This window comes from Dendrobates tinctorius, unplaced genomic scaffold, assembly GCF_039654945.1.
Source record: "Dendrobates tinctorius isolate UK_male_01 unplaced genomic scaffold, ASM3965494v1 ptg000015l, whole genome shotgun sequence".
Taxonomy (NCBI): Eukaryota; Metazoa; Chordata; class Amphibia; order Anura; family Dendrobatidae; genus Dendrobates; species Dendrobates tinctorius.
Window position 1 is genome coordinate 47982501 of NW_027361683.1, and position 15070 is coordinate 47997570.

The 15070-nt window shown below is 42.8% G+C and overlaps 2 long non-coding RNA genes across 3 annotated transcripts in view; one reads left to right on the top strand and one right to left on the bottom strand.

The window, feature by feature from the left end:
- The window catches only part of LOC141077161 (uncharacterized), a 392656-nt gene extending 385894 nt beyond the window's left edge, over window positions 1–6762 (top strand). Inside the window, exons 2-3 of the long non-coding RNA XR_012227533.1 lie at window positions 4127–4192; window positions 6388–6762. This is a non-coding gene — a long non-coding RNA (uncharacterized lncRNA). The remainder of the gene's footprint in view (window positions 1–4126; window positions 4193–6387) is intronic.
- Window positions 6763–12358: 5596 nt separating this feature from the next.
- LOC141074864 (uncharacterized) overlaps window positions 12359–15070 on the bottom strand; it is an 80364-nt gene continuing 77652 nt past the window's right edge. Inside the window, exons 5-6 of one of the 2 annotated variants that reach the window (XR_012227231.1) lie at window positions 14646–14808; window positions 12359–12977 (exon numbers count right to left, since the gene is read on the bottom strand). This is a non-coding gene — a long non-coding RNA (uncharacterized lncRNA). The remainder of the gene's footprint in view (window positions 12978–14645; window positions 14809–15070) is intronic. The other variant, XR_012227230.1, reaches the window with a different exon arrangement.

The window sequence follows — 15070 nt, forward strand, 5'->3', positions numbered from 1 at the left end:
GCTGGCTGTGAGAGAAAGCTGGAGCAAGACCTGTAGTGACGCTGGTACTCATGTAATAGTGAGGACTTTCCCACACTGCTGGTGAAGGGGGTCCCCGTGGGCTTCAGTGTGCCGGTGTATGAAGCTGGCACATGGAGAGAGTCCCAGCAGTGATAGTAGGCAGTCGCATCCTCGCTGTGTGCGATGGCTGGAACAGGACCTGGCGTGATGTGGATGGTCACGTGACTCCTCATTACCAGGGCTACCTCCTTGCTCAGGAAGAGTACAGATGGCAGAAAGGACCCAATTAATCCAGGTCTCTCCTCTCCTCCTTGCTCCTGGCTCTGCACGCTCCACATGGCTAATTTGAAAATTGAATAATTAGCCATGCGGTGCTGGAGGGGCCCCCTCTCCCCTGGAACCCCGTTCAATGAACGGCCTGCACTGGCGGTAGGTCTGCCCCTGATAACAGTAGAGGAAGCTATATAATAAGGGACGGCACCATATATAACTAGAGAGGATGGTACGTAATAAGGGATGGTGTTATACATAATAAAAGAGGAAACTATGTAACTAAGGATGGTGTTATACAGAATTAGTGAGTACACTATATACTAAGGGATTGTGTTAGTCATAGTGAGTACACTATATACTAAGGGCAAAATACAATAACCAAGGTGTATATGAGCATATTAAGTATAAAATCATAACACACTGGTGCCCAGATATAGAACCGTCATTTTAGCCAAGATCATTCCCGAGAAACCCCAAATAACATTTAGGCGGTCTAAAAATTTACGGGATCACTTAGTTCGGAGTCATTATAGAGGGGATTCCCCCGGGACATTTTTGGATGAGTTTAATCGGTCCCGGAAGGGGGGTAGTATGGCATGTGGCCGCTGTGTGGCTTGTATTAATATGGTTAAAGATGACACTTTCATGGATTCTTCGGGACAGAAACAGTATAAGATTCTTAAAAATATTACTTGCACGTCCCGGAATGTCATCTATTATGCCACATGCCCTTGCTCCCTGATCTATATCGGACTTACTACACGACAACTGAAGGTTCGGATAAGGGAGCATGTCCTGGGTATACAAGCCGCGGTAAGTGAAGATGATATCCATCTGCTCAAAACACTACCAAAGCATTTCAAAATACATCATAATTGCGATAGTAGTGGTTTGAGAGTTAAAGGCATTGATATGGTGGATGTGGGGATTCGGGGAGGTAAAATATCTCAAAGATTAGCCCAAAAAGAAACTCGTTGGATATGGTCTCTCAATACGGTATATCCAAAAGGATTAAACGAGAGTTTATCCTATATTCCATTCCTGTGAGGTGGCTGTCCGGCACGGGACGGTGCTGGTGCATATGTGTGTGCAGCAGTGGTTGTTTTTATCTTTTTATTTTCAGTATTGTTTTTTAATTCTTTGCTCGTTTTTTAGTTTTTCACTTTGGAGTCATTCTCGGTGTTCGTATATACCGCACCTGGTGATGTGACTGAAGTGGCCAAGTCATTCTTGATCATTTGTGGGAGAAGTCGAGAAGATGAGTGATGTGAAGTCGGACACATTCAAACCAAGAAGACCCTACAATTTTGATGGTGGAGGTGTTTTTCCATCGACAATGAACTTGATACTGATAATGGTCTATTGGGACTCTAATGTATACAGTATTTTTGGTATTTTGTACTTTCGTGCATGATAATTATTATTTTGTATGTATGAACTCTGTTTTTGGTTTTTTGTTTTGACACTGGTTTTTTCTTTTGTTACTGACATATGCATATGTTCATTTACATTTAGAGATATGGCCCTATTTAATCTGCATCATTATTCCATTCATTGATGCTGTATAGGGGTATTTATTGTATACATTTGTGTGTTGCATGCTTGTTAGTTAAATCAGCTTAATTTTGGAGCACATGATGTATTGATATCTCCACTGTTGTCCCGGGTGGGATACCTATTGTATCCCAGTTGGGACATGGATAGCGGGGATTTGTTTCCCCGTTTAGAGATTATATGTGAAGATTCTCTGGATTTTTTTGATACAGTACAACGTAGTGGGATTGATCATTCTCTTGGGATGTGTTGTGAAGCGATGATTGTTTATGGGTTTAATCATTATTTCACTTTCTCCCCCCTCCCGTTTTTGGTCACATTGTCCAAACAGTTTGGTTTAATGTGGCATGTTATATGCTGGTATGGCGGTATTCCGATGTTTTGGCCCCTTACTATGTGTTTTTTAACATTGTGCACGTTTGCTTTAGGCTTTGCCCTGTATAAAAATGGCCGCCGTATGATCACTGGGTTGCGCAGGCGCGCTCGCCACTCCTGTGTGGGTTGGTGCTCCGCCCATGTCGGGTGCCGGATCACGTGGGCCCGCGTAGATCCGGACGCGTCATGGGTAGGAGGCGCCACCCATCGCGGGATGTGCCAGAGACGCGCCCGCACCACTTCCGGTAGGCGCATATAAATACGGGCCATCAGTGCGGTACACTTATGCCCCCTGAGGAAGGAGCAATCGGCTCCGAAACGCGCGTTGGGGTGACCCCTGGACCACCTGGGCATTTGAGGACTGCATTGAGGTATGTTGGGGGTGGTTTCCTCCCCTATGGATGTGTAACAGTTTAGCCTTGTATGAGAAGGATTTCCTTCTCGGCTCAGTCTACATGGGGGCCCACGGTTATAGTGGATAGGAGGTTAGTTGTGTACTCCACAGGATATAGGTAGTGATTCCCCCTATATATACACATAATCATGGATACTTACTTATATTTGGCGCCTCTTTTGAGGTGACATAGGTTTCCTGGGCAATTTTGTGATATACTTTAAATTTTGGCCTCTATCTGCCCTCAACACACTATATGCCTCTTGTATATTAGATTTGTATATCTCTCTACCTTTCCTCTGTGTCTGGTGTTGGTCCAGGCGGTCTTCAGGCACTACTTGCACTTTTGTTTGCATTTTGCACATGTCTGCCTTCTTGTCCTTTATGTCCTTTCTAATAAAGAAACATTTATATTAAGATAAAGGATCTTTTGGTCGTGTTTTTGTGGTTTCCACATCCATGTTTAATGTATATTAGCGACTGATCCATGACGGTTCTATATCTGGGCACCAGTGTGTTATGATTTTATACTTAATATGCTCATATACACCTTGGTTATTGTATTTTGTCAATACTGTTCTGTGTTTTGCACAGGGTCTCACCTAGGTCTAATGGACTACAGGGCCAGGGAAAAATCCTGGCTGGGGCAAGCGGATGAATTCTTTGGACAGGATGGGACAGGTGGTGCACGGGCTTGCAATCACAGGAATGATGTTTTATTCGAATCTACAAAGAAATTACTTGTCAAGCGTACTAAAATTTGGTGGAATAGAATTTTTCTTGAAAAGTATATTGTCAAGGGCATGATACCGAGGGGTCTACGAGTTCGGGTATTACCCACTTTCCCCATTGATGACAGTGAATTTGTGTCTGGTTGGGAGGACGCCTGCGGGACATGTTCAGTGGCTCTAATGAAATTACTGGTGGACCACAATACTAAATCAATCAATGGTCTGGATAAGGAAATAGATCAGGTGTTGATAGATCTTAGAGCTAAATGTACGAGTGAACAATTGAAAGGATATGAAGATGACCTTGAAAAGTTGGTTGATATGGTGGTGAAGAAAATTAAGGATACACAGGCTTCTAAATTTAATAGAGATCTTAAGGACTACCAAGAGAAGGTGGTCTACCAGTGGAAAAGATATTCTGGGAATTCGTCATCCTTACATCGGAGTGTTTCCAATACTTCCATGTCTTCACTTGGCACCCACTCTGAGGCCTCTACTTCTTCAATAGTTACTCGGTCCAAGGGCAATTATGGGCGGATGAAAAATCACAATTTCCGCACATATAAAAGGATGAGAAATTATTCGGCGGAAGGCCCAAGTAGGGATAATAAGGTAATCAATTTGAGTAACCATATACTCACTAGATCTGATTGTGCATTACTTTATAAAGGCCTATCATTTTCACCAACAGCTGGTTTTGATAGATTTACGGCCATCAAGGACCTGCATATTTTTGCTAGGTCCTTGTTATTCAAACGGTATTTCTATGATGATAACTTACATAAATTGTTCCCTACAGAAAAAGAACAATCAGCCCTGAGGATCCTTGAGGAACTGGCTGAGGAACACGTGTCCACGGTGGGAGGTAAGATACCTCCATCCTTGCAGATGCGCTCCAAGAAGTTCCCCCCTCTCTCGAATTGTAGTGTCATAGATTTATTCGTGAAGGTGGTCAGCAATGAATTTTTAAAGGTGCCAAAATATATCAAAATTGACAATCTAACTAGGGAGGAGAGGTTACGATTGAGTTACTTGAAGAGTCTCCCCGATGTAGTGATCAAGCCGGCGGACAAGGGAGGAAACGTCGTCTTATGGCCGAAAACGATGTATGAGAAGGAGGCCATGCGACAGCTCTCCAATGATGTGCATTACAGGAGGATGACGTTTAATCCCTTGTCCGCCTTTTGTACACAGTTGAAGGGGATTCTCATTAGAGCGAGAGAAGCTGACATCATTTCCGGTGAGCTTTGTACCGCATTAATAGTAGCTGAACCTTTGGTACCGACTTTTTATCTCCTCCCTAAGACGCATAAGAACATGCAGATCCCTCCGGGAAGACCTATAGTTTCGGGGCGGGGGGGCTATTTGGAGTGCGTCAACAAGTGGCTGGACTCCCTCCTCCAGCCGCTTGTGGAGGAGTTACCTTCCTTTCTCAAGGACACGAACCAGTTGTTGCGGAAAATGGATGGCCTTACGTTGGATGATGATACACTTTTAGCCACTATGGACGTGGAATCGTTGTACACGAGCATTCGCCATAGTGATGGGCTACGAGCAGTTAAATTCTTTTTATCAACATCCAATTTTTCCCCTGACCTGCGGGCCTTAGTTATGGAGGTCTTAGAGTTCTCCCTCACGCATAATTTTTTCACGTTCAGGGGGTCCTTCTTCCTGCAGCTCCAGGGGACGGCTATGGGGGCGGCCTTTGCACCTTCCTATGCCAACCTCTTCCTGGGGTTGTGGGAGAGGGACCTCCTGATGTCAGATCGGCTGTCATCTATGGAGCGCGTCCCTCTGTGGACGCGCTACATAGATGATATCCTGGTGATCTGGCAGGGGGATGCAACTTCGCTTGAGGGCTTCATTTCTGAATTGAATGGAAACAGCCTCAATATACATCTTACTGCCAAATTTGACAGGGATAGGGTGGAGTTCCTAGATGTCCTATTGAGTAGAGGTGTAGAGGGGACTATACAAAGCACCATCTATAGGAAGCCTACTGCCACTAATATGCTCCTGCACGCGTCCTCCTCACATCCGACACATATGGTGCGGTCTGTACCAGTTGGCCAGTTTTTGCGTCTCCGACGATTATGCTCAACTGAGGTGGAGTTTGAAAATCAGGCAAGGGATTTGAAGGGTCGGTTTGCAGAGAGAGGATATAGCAATAGATCTATTAAGAGAGCTTATTTACGAGCTAAATATAGTAATAGAAACTCTCTCTTGTATAAAACGAATGTTGAGCCTAAAAAACCAGATGTAGTGAGATTTATTACTGACTACAATGCACGATCAGAACAAGTAAGGAGGATTATCGATAAATCTTGGAACATCTTGAAGACAGACCCGATTTTAGCCAAGATCATTCCCGAGAAACCCCAAATAACATTTAGGCGGTCTAAAAATTTACGGGATCACTTAGTTCGGAGTCATTATAGAGGGGATTCCCCCGGGACATTTTTGGATGAGTTTAATCCGTCCCGGAAGGGGGGTAGTATGGCATGTGGCCGCTGTGTGGCTTGTATTAATATGGTTAAAGATGACACTTTCATGGATTCTTCGGGACAGAAACAGTATAAGATTCTTAAAAATATTACTTGCACGTCCCGGAATGTCATCTATTATGCCACATGCCCTTGCTCCCTGATCTATATCGGACTTACTACACGACAACTGAAGGTTCGGATAAGGGAGCATGTCCTGGGTATACAAGCCGCGGTAAGTGAAGATGATATCCATCTGCTCAAAACACTACCAAAGCATTTCAAAATACATCATAATTGCGATAGTAGTGGTTTGAGAGTTAAAGGCATTGATATGGTGGATGTGGGGATTCGGGGAGGTAAAATATCTCAAAGATTAGCCCAAAAAGAAACTCGTTGGATATGGTCTCTCAATACGGTATATCCAAAAGGATTAAACGAGAGTTTATCCTATATTCCATTCCTGTGAGGTGGCTGTCCGGCACGGGACGGTGCTGGTGCATATGTGTGTGCAGCAGTGGTTGTTTTTATCTTTTTATTTTCAGTATTGTTTTTTAATTCTTTGCTCGTTTTTTAGTTTTTCACTTTGGAGTCATTCTCGGTGTTCGTATATACCGCACCTGGTGATGTGACTGAAGTGGCCAAGTCATTCTTGATCATTTGTGGGAGAAGTCGAGAAGATGAGTGATGTGAAGTCGGACACATTCAAACCAAGAAGACCCTACAATTTTGATGGTGGAGGTGTTTTTCCATCGACAATGAACTTGATACTGATAATGGTCTATTGGGACTCTAATGTATACAGTATTTTTGGTATTTTGTACTTTCGTGCATGATAATTATTATTTTGTATGTATGAACTCTGTTTTTGGTTTTTTGTTTTGACACTGGTTTTTTCTTTTGTTACTGACATATGCATATGTTCATTTACATTTAGAGATATGGCCCTATTTAATCTGCATCATTATTCCATTCATTGATGCTGTATAGGGGTATTTATTGTATACATTTGTGTGTTGCATGCTTGTTAGTTAAATCAGCTTAATTTTGGAGCACATGATGTATTGATATCTCCACTGTTGTCCCGGGTGGGATACCTATTGTATCCCAGTTGGGACATGGATAGCGGGGATTTGTTTCCCCGTTTAGAGATTATATGTGAAGATTCTCTGGATTTTTTTGATACAGTACAACGTAGTGGGATTGATCATTCTCTTGGGATGTGTTGTGAAGCGATGATTGTTTATGGGTTTAATCATTATTTCACTTTCTCCCCCCTCCCGTTTTTGGTCACATTGTCCAAACAGTTTGGTTTAATGTGGCATGTTATATGCTGGTATGGCGGTATTCCGATGTTTTGGCCCCTTACTATGTGTTTTTTAACATTGTGCACGTTTGCTTTAGGCTTTGCCCTGTATAAAAATGGCCGCCGTATGATCACTGGGTTGCGCAGGCGCGCTCGCCACTCCTGTGTGGGTTGGTGCTCCGCCCATGTCGGGTGCCAGATCACGTGGGCCCGCGTAGATCCAGACGCGTCATGGGTAGGAGGCGCCACCCATCGCGGGATGTGCCAGAGACGCGCCCGCACCACTTCCGGTAGGCGCATATAAATACGGGCCATCAGTGCGGTACACTTATGCCCCCTGAGGAAGGAGCAATCGGCTCCGAAACGCGCGTTGGGGTGACCCCTGGACCACCTGGGCATTTGAGGACTGCATTGAGGTATGTTGGGGGTGGTTTCCTCCCCTATGGATGTGTAACAGTTTAGCCTTGTATGAGAAGGATTTCCTTCTCGGCTCAGTCTACATGGGGGCCCACGGTTATAGTGGATAGGAGGTTAGTTGTGTACTCCACAGGATATAGGTAGTGATTCCCCCTATATATACACATAATCATGGATACTTACTTATATTTGGCGCCTCTTTTGAGGTGACATAGGTTTCCTGGGCAATTTTGTGATATACTTTAAATTTTGGCCTCTATCTGCCCTCAACACACTATATGCCTCTTGTATATTAGATTTGTATATCTCTCTACCTTTCCTCTGTGTCTGGTGTTGGTCCAGGCGGTCTTCAGGCACTACTTGCACTTTTGTTTGCATTTTGCACATGTCTGCCTTCTTGTCCTTTATGTCCTTTCTAATAAAGAAACATTTATATTAAGATAAAGGATCTTTTGGTCGTGTTTTTGTGGTTTCCACATCCATGTTTAATATATACTAAGGGACTGTGTTAGACATAGTGAGTACACTATATACTAAGGGACTGTGTTAGACATAGTGAGTACACTATATACAAAGGGACTGTGTTAAACATAGTGAGTACACTATATACTAAGGGACTGTGTTAGACATAATAAGTGATAATAATGTCTTCCTCCACCTCCCCCTGTTCCTAAGGCCATTATAAGTCCCCCTTCCTCCCATCCCAATACCCTACACCCCTCATTGTCCTCCTCCCCTCGCATCCCATTCCCTCATTGTCCTCCTCCCCTCGCATCCCATTATTGTCCTCTCCCCCACCCCATCATTTCCCTCTTCACTACCTCCATCATTTTCTTCTCCCCACCACTATCTTTGCTTTCCATCACCCCATCACTCCCATCAGTGCCTGCTCCGTTACCCCATCACTCCAATCATTGCCTGCTCCATCACCCCATCATTGCCTTCTCCCCATCACTCCCATCATTGCCTGCTCCATCACCCCATCACTCCCATCATTGCCTGCTCCATCACCCCATCATTCCCATCATTGCCTTCTCCATAACCCCATCACTGCCTTCTCCCAATCACTCCCATCATTGCCTCCTCCATCACCCCATCACTCCCATCATTGTCTGCTCCATCACCCCCATCCTTGCCTGCTCCATCACCTTATCACTCCCATCATTGCCTGCTCCATCACCCCATCATTGCCTTCTCCCCATCGCTCCCATCATTGCCTGCTACATCACCCCATCACTCCCATCATTACATTCTCCCCATCACTCCTTTCTCCCCATCATTCCCATCATTGCCTTCTCCATCACCCCATCACTGCCTTCTTCCAATCACTCCCATCATTGCCTCCTCCATCACCCCATCACTCCCATCATTGTCTGCTCCATCACCCCCATCCTTACCTGCTCCATCACCTCATCAATCCCATCATTGCCTGCTCCATCACCCCATCATTGCCTGCTCCATCACCTCATCACTCCCATCATTGCCTACTCCATCACCCCATCATTGCCTTCTCCCCATCGCTCCCATCATTGCCTGCTCCATCACCCCATCATTGCCTTCTCCCCATCGCTCCCATCATTGCCTGCTCCATCACCTCATCACTCCCATCATTGCCTACTCCATCACCCCATCATTGCCTTCTCCCCATCGCTCCCATCACTGCCTGCTCCATCACCCCATCACTCCCATCATTGCTTTCTCCCCATCACTCCTTTCTCCCCTTCATTCCCATCATTGCCTTCTCCATCACCCCATCATTGCCTTCTCCCCATCACTCCCATGATCCCATCAATGCCTTCTCTCCATTACCCCCATCATGGCCTTCTCTCCATCACCGCCATCATGGCCTTCTCCCATTACCCCCTCATGGCCTTCTCCCATTATCCCCTCATGGCCTTCTCTCATTACCCCAGGCATCATGGCCTTCTCTCCCTATCACGGTCTTCTCCTTATGTCCCCATCTCCTCCAGGGCCAGGATAACCTACACGCACAGAGACACACACACACAGACATACACACATACATACACACACACACAGACATACTGTACATACACACACAGATATACACCCACACACAGACATACATACACACACAGACATATACATATATATACACACACCGGCACCTCTCATCTGTCCGCAGCATCACCCGTGCTTTCTCGCTCTGTGTCAGACAGGAAGCGTGGGCAGCGGGCAGGAAGCAGGACGGGTCATTGCAGCTCCGCTTCTGCTATTCCCTCTTGCAGGCAGCGGAGCAGCTTGGATCGCTCCCTGCCCGCCGCTAAACACGAGGGCAATCTGGCCAGGGGCCCCCGGAGCCTCGGGCCCAGAGAAAACGGCCAGATTGCCCTCATCATTAGCCGCCTTGAAGGGCCCCCTGGAGGCTCTGGGCCCCAGTGCAGTGCACCGGTTGAACAGGTGGTATGTCCGCCCATGGTGAAACGTGTCTTTGTTGTATTCTCTGCAGCCGAGTCCTGGCTGGAGATGTTGTCATGTCGGTCTGGGCCAGATGGAAAAGACGGGAAAAGCGAACAATTCCATCAGAAAGAACGTCAGCGGTAAGTCTTTATCTGTAACTCTGCTGTAATCTATTATATGTTCTGTAGGACTGGTATTATTTACCACTGACCATATGGCGGTAATATCAATATTGGTCTTTTTATATATAGATTATTTTTGGCAACAGTGCGGTCATCTTTTGAGGTTCTCCTGTTAGGGTCCCACTTAGAAGTTTCACCCCCCCTGAACCAAAAACCTAGTTACGCCTCTGGTATACTGTCAAATGATAAGAAAGATGTGTGTAAAGTGTCGATGAAGCCATATCCTATATATACCATAGGTACTTTATGGAACGAAGTCTAAATAAAACAATAAGCTACAGTGGTGCTAGAAAGTTTGTGAATTCTTCAGAAGTTAATATTTAAGTATAAATTTGACCTAAAACTACATCAGATTTTCACAAAAGTCCTAAAATTAGATAAAGAGAACTAAATCATTCCAAAGACATACTGATAGGGAATTTAGGGCTCATCCCCATTTGCGAGAAAAAAAAACGGTCCGTTTTCTGGATGAAAAACACGGACCGATTCTATGCGATTGTCATGCGAGTGTCACGCGATTTCAGTGTGATTTTTCAATATGACATGAGTATGACATCAGTATGCAATGTGATTTTAACATGAGGTTTTACATAGAGCAGCTCTCTCCATGTAAAAACTCATGTTGAAATAGCATTGTAAACTAACACTGTACACATCGTTTTAAAAAAAAAAAACCTTCAAAACACGCACACACACACTCACATATATATATATTTAAGCGAAAGATAGCAGAATAGCCGTTAATTCATTTGATATGAGACATGGTTTACATACAGTGTTTCAACAATGTGTCCAAATGCAAAAATGGCACTTCAGTACAAGACAAAAACACTTAGGTGGCAACAATTCAATGAGCTCACCATTAAGAAACGAACCAAGATATGAATAAAAAAATAATTTTTATTTGCAAAATTAGATATATTAAAAAGGGGCCACATACCCATAATTACATCAGAACATACCCCAAAGAGGAGCCAAAAGCAGAAAAAATATAAAAAAATCCATTGATACAGTCTTTTTAGAGATATATACAGATCAAATATAACATGAAATCACATGTCCATATATGGAATGCCAAATTTAATTAGTGCCAATATAGGCATCTATCAAAAAAATGATCTTTTTTATTATCAAAAACCTTCAAATAATCCGTATAAAATGTTCATCAGCATAACCTCTTTATCCCTATATTAGGGCCTCATTAGGGAATAAACATATAATATCATAGGGTACTAATCATACTATAGGCACCATATGCCATGTGGACTAAGCCTGCAGTAAAATCCTATTTCTACCCTAAGGGCTCATACTCACTGGAGAGAAAACTGGACGAGTGCAATCCGATAAAAAATCGGATTGCACTCTGACCAATGTTATTCAATAGGTGACATCTCATTTGCGATTTTTTTTCTCATCCGAAATCGGACTGAGAAAAAAATCACAGCCTTCTGCGATTTGCTGATGAGAAACGTCAATGCAAGTCAATGGGTATGAGAAAAAAACTGACAAAAAATGGACAATCCGTTTTCCTTCTGTTTTTAACGGATTCGTTACCATTCTGTGTCATAGAACACTGTAAATGGTCCTGTAAATGACTGTAGAAATATAGTTGCATAGAAAAAAAACGCATGGCACACGGATGTCATACGGATGGAAAACGGATGGTGTAATTAAAAATCGCTTGACAATCGCATAGTTTTGGTCCATTTTTTCCATCCAGAAAACGGACCGGGGGGATGAGCCCTAATGCGCAGTATCGCTATATAAAGTGTGACTAGTGCGTAATAAACACCCACAGTGGGGAACTCTATTAAATGAAAGGTATATTATTACCTAATGGAATGCTGGTGAAGTCCTGCTGTTGTCCCCTGCGCCCCGACGCACGTTTCGCCCTACTGCTTCCTCCGGGGGCATGGCTAATTGGCGTCAGTGAGGGATTTAAATATATACAAAGGACCAATTGAAAAGACCCAATCCCGAACATGTGACCCGAGGAGGAGTGTCCTACGTCAGACTATAGGGAGACTGTTACCATAGTTACCCGTGAGAACTGATTACCAAAAGGAATGACGCTCTCATTCATAGCAGGCCAACATCTGTGCATGCGTCCATCATATGACTCCAGAATTGAAAGTGAGCAGCGTCATATTAAATGCACTGTCCACATAATTGGCGCGGCCAGAAGCACCCGGAGCACTGACAAACCACGCATGCACACTACCTGCTATAATGAAAATATATTCAAATTGGAAACCGTGATATTTCATTCAATACAACGTTCACAGTATATGTGATTAGAGACATTATTAAAGAAATAAATAGATGTACAAACGTGACCTTACAGAATATTGTACATTATTCATACTGTTCAAGATAGTGAAACAAAAAAATGCTGACTATGCATATTTATATATATAAAGTGACTAGTGCTAAGAAAGTGCAAAGTGCTACTTATAGACCTCAAAATAATGTGCAAATATTAATATGCACAATATGACTATCACCAATAATAAGAAAATATATTCCAATAATAAAATGCAAAGTGAATATGTAGTGTGAATATATACCTAGTGAAAATTCACACATACCTCAATATATCAAATATACATTAAATATACATCACTATGTCAAAAAAACTCACACATTTTTAAAAGAGAAAAAAAGAAGAGAAATGTCCATTTTGAATATATTAATATTAATCTCTTCATGTTGGATTCTTGTTCCTCAGAATTAAAGAGATCTTCTTCCATATGACGACGTAGAGACCTCACAACATCCAAATACAAATCGGGAACACATGTGGGGCAGAAATGAAAACCCAACTGACTGTCTGCATACTAACTAGAATAAAAAGCAAATTTAATCAATGAAATATACTTATAAACAATATAAAATCTAAAAATCACCCTAGCCCATAAAAATACCTCTCAAGATATACACAATTAGAGAAAAGCAGAAAAACCCAATGTTTCATTCAAACCATTTGGACTTAGAGTCCCCAAACGAAAAATCCATCTGCTTTCGACCAGAGCCAAAACCCTACCCAAATCAACCCCTCTGGAACCCAGAAAAAACCTGATCAATTGCTTTGATAATTAAGCCTCTAGCATTACAATTATGAAAGGTTTTAAAATGTCTAGGTAGAGGTTTCAAAGAGGAGACATCTTCACTGTTCTTGGCCTTTTCTATATCACGGACGTGTTCACGGGTTCTTACCTTTAGTTCTCTGGTGGTCAAACCAATGTATATTTTTCCACAAGGGCATTTGGCATGGTAAATAACACCTTGGGAATTGCAACTAAGATGCTTTTGTATTTCAAATTGTCGTGATCCGTTAAAATTGGAAAAAGTAGTAGATTTCGTGTGATTCAGGCAGCCTTTGCAGAGACCACACGGGAAAAAAACAGGCGTTCCAAGACCAGACCCCTTCTTATTAGGTTCAAAATGGTTGTGAACCAAAGTGTCCTTTAGATTTGAAGTTCTTCTAGCTACAAAAGAGGGTTGGTTGGGTAAGATTTGGCTTAAAGTTGAATCAACCAATAGAACATTCCAATGCTTACGTATAATAACCTTAAGTTTGTTCCATTTATTACTATAAGTAGAAATGAATCGAACTTGATCCTGAGATGTTGTCTTTTTTGGAGGCGGAGGACCGTACAAAAGTTTATCACATGGGACTTTAGAAGCTCTAAGATAGCCCCTTTTAATCATCCTCTTGCTGTAACAACTTTCTGCAACTCTTATTGAAAGGTATACAGCTTGCGCCTCAAAATTTTCTTTAGTAGAGCAAATTCTTTTTGCACATAAGAACTGCCCTACAGGAATGCCATGAATGGTTGAAATAGGATGACAAGAATCCACCAATAACAAGGAATTTGTGGCAGTTGCTTTTCGAAACATATTGGTATTCAAATAACCATCAACACCAATGGCCATTTTAATATCCAAGAAATCCATTTCTCTACCGTACTTGAATGTAAGTTTGATATTTCTATCATTCTCATTGAGGCTATTCATCAAACTATGAAGACCCTGTATGGGCCCATCCCAGAAGAAAAGGATGTCATCGTCCATAGTCCATTTCCTGTATGAGGTCACCATGAAAGACATCCCTCTCCCAGGCCCCTAGAAACAGGTTAGCATACGAGGGGGCACAAGAAGCCCCCATCGCAGTACACTGAAACTGGAGGAATATATTGTTGTTAAAAATGAAAACATTATGCATCAATAGGAATTCCAAGAGAATCAAAATTAGCTCAACTAAAGAGCCATCCAAGGTACTGGAATCCAGAAAAAAACAAACTGCATTCAAGCCATCCTGATGGTGAATGGACGTATATAAAGACTCCACGTCGACAGTCACAATGAGGGTATGTTCATCAAAGTGCAATTGGTCCAATCTCTGGAGTGCCGATGTGGTGTCCTTAATGTATGATGGTAGATCCCTAACCAAAGGCTTTAGAAAATAATCTACTATATCCCCTATGAGCTCACAAGGCCCATCATTACCTGAAACGATTGGACGACCAGGTGGATCCAGAGAATTTTTGTGAATTTTTGGGATCAGGTAAAATGTGGGGAGCTTTGGATGACAACTTCAGATCTGATCCAGCAGTTTCTTTGAAATAAGTCCTTGTGAAAAAGCCTTATCCATGATATCCAATAAGAGGGTCTGAAAAGATGATATTGGATGAAAATGCAATTTACGATAGCACTTAGTATATAATTTAACAGCTTATTGGCTTGTCTTTCATATTGATGAATGGGCCATATAGCAAGGTTCCCCCCTTATCGGCCGGTTTAAAGACGACATCATTCCATGATTTTAATTCCTCCAAAGCTATCCTCTCATTTTTGGAGATATTAGAAGGGTGCCCCACTGACAAGATAGTTCCTCAATATCATGAGAAACTAGTTTGGTGAATATGTCCACC